The 2,500-nt window shown below is 47.4% G+C and overlaps 1 pseudogene; it reads right to left on the minus strand.

Annotated features, from left to right (window-relative positions):
* Positions 1-2,424: 2,424 nt before the first annotated feature.
* The window catches only part of LOC145471793 (large subunit ribosomal RNA), a pseudogene marked incomplete at its 5' end in the record, with an annotated part of 1,519 nt that continues 1,443 nt past the window's right edge, over positions 2,425-2,500 (minus strand).

A 2,500-nucleotide genomic window follows, 5' to 3' on the forward strand; every position in this document is an offset into this window, starting at 1 on the left:
TCTGCTTCCTTTGAAAGGAGGCTGGCATTCCACCGTCAAGCTGCACTGGGAATCCTCCCGGCCATGGAAGACGCACGAGGCGTTCGACCCTGTCCGAGGGAAACCCGTTCTCTCTTTGCCACGTCTTTCCACTGCTTCACCCTAGTAAGCTTCCGGCATACCAGTGAGACAGCCAAGTCCACGGAATGCCGACAAGATACATTGGGGAAGAATGATTCTTCCGAATCTAAGCCGCTATTCTTGGCCAAAGGCCATCAGGTACAACATCCATCCGTTCTCTCGTTGTCCACACCGAGACAACTTGGCTACAAGTTCAGTCATTTCATGCTACCGACCGAGCAAGTTTAGTCGACTTTGCTCCTTTTTCCTCCAAATACCCTCCTTTCGTACCCGAGAACACATTACCGAGCAGGGCTTACTGTTACGGACCGATACAGCTCAATTGCTCTTTCGGTCTTTCCCGATGCCTGCCCTACATTATAACCCGAAACCGTCTATTCCCCCAACCAAGTTTAGACACTTAGAAAAATTTCGAAAATTTCGATTTTTCAAAACTGCTCCAAAGCGCTCCCCATGGCATTCCAAACATGCGTCACCATGTCAGAGTTACGAAAACGAAGAGATTTCCACGAAGATGACCGATGATTGCCGAAATTTTCTGACGAAAACCCGAAGCTCAAAGACCACACCCTAAAGAGCGCAAAATTGGGATTTTACACTTTTTCAAAACTTTTTGCAGGAAACTATTGGCCAGCTCGAGTCACGTGCAGGCGCTAAGTTTGGCGCTGTCACATCATCGTTAAGGGGGTGTTCTACACTATCTTAAAACTGGGCGTCGGTCCCCCTATTCTATAAGCACCCTTAAGGTTTTCACCATTTTCAAAACTTTTTGCGGGAAACGATTGGCCAGCTCGAATTGCGTGCAGGCGCCAAGTTTCGCGCTGTCACATCATCGTTAAGGGGGGTGAGCTACACTATCTTAAAACTGGGCGTCGGTCCCCCTATTCTATAAGCACCCTTAAGATTTTCACCATTTTCAAAACTTTTTGCGGGAAACAATTGGCCAGCTCGAGTTACGTGCAGGCACCAAGTTTGGCGCTGTCACATCATCGTTAAGGGGGTGTTCTACACTATCTTAAAACTGGGCGTCGGTCCCCCTATTCTATAAGCACCCTTAAGGTTTTCACCATTTTCAAAACTTTTTGCGGGAAACGATTGGCCAGCTCGAGTTACGTGCAGGCGCCAAGTTTCGCGCTGTCACATCATCGTTAAGGGGGGTGAGCTACACTATCTTAAAACTGGGCGTCGGTCCCCTATTCTATAAGCACCCTTAAGATTTTCACCATTTTCAAAACTTTTTGCGGGAAACAATTGGCCAGCTCGAGTTACGTGCAGGCACCAAGTTTGGCGCTGTCACATCATCGTTAAGGGGGGTGTGCTACACTATCTTAAAACTGGGCGTCGGTCCCCCTATTCTATAAGCACCCTTAAGATTTTCACCATTTTCAAAACTTTTTGCGGGAAACGATTGGCCAGCTCGAGTTACGTGCAGGCGCAAGATTTGGCGCTGTCACATCATCGTTAAGGGGGGTGTGCTACACTATCTTAAAACTGGGCGTCGGTCCCCCTGTTCTATAGGCACCCTTAAGATTTTCACCATTTTCAAAACTTTTTGCGGGAAACGATTGGCCAGCTCGAGTTACGTGCAGGTGCCAGGTTTGGCGCTGTCACATCATCATTAAGAGGGCGTGTGTTCTACTAAATTAAAACAGGGTGTCGGTCCCCTATAGTATAAGCACCCTTAAGATTTTCACCATTTTCAAAACTTTTTGCGGGAAACTATTGGCCAGCTTAAGTTACGTGCAGGCGCCAAGTTTAGCCAAGTTTAACCCTAACCTTCACCCTAACTCTTACCCTAACCCTAAACTCTAACCCTAGGGTTACCCTAACGCTAACCCTAACCCTAAACTCTAACCCTAGGCTTACCCTAACGCTAACCCTAAGTCCAAAAGGCTCCCCCACTCAAAAGCCAATAAAACAAAAACCAAAAAACCAAAGCCCAATTGCCCAAACATCTTTCCAATCAAATTACGACAAGTCCACAAAGTAAACCGTCCGAAAGGGACCTGGCCCAAAAATTTCAAGCACTCCAAAAGGCTCCCCGAGTCAAACCATTTCAAACGAGAGGAGCCTTTCGGACTTAGAAAAAATTTCCACTGCCAGCTCCCAAGCGAGGGGAGCCTTTTGGACTTTAAAAAAAAAATTCACAGTCACGTCCCAGACCAGACGTGGCCTCCTTTACATCACTCGGCTGCCACAAGCTAGCCCAAGCCTGCAGGCACCACTTCTTCCTTGGCACCCTCCGGCCAGTGGCAGACGAGGGGAGCCTTCTTGGACTTCAAGAAAAAAAAAGACATGTTTTTAACAAATCTTAGAACAAAGGCTTAATCTCAGAAGATCGTAGCAACAAGGCTACTCTACAACTTACAATACCCCGTTC

The sequence above is a fragment of the Orbicella franksi genome, unplaced genomic scaffold, assembly GCF_964199315.1.
Source record: "Orbicella franksi unplaced genomic scaffold, jaOrbFran1.1 SCAFFOLD_742, whole genome shotgun sequence".
Taxonomy (NCBI): Eukaryota; Metazoa; Cnidaria; class Anthozoa; order Scleractinia; family Merulinidae; genus Orbicella; species Orbicella franksi.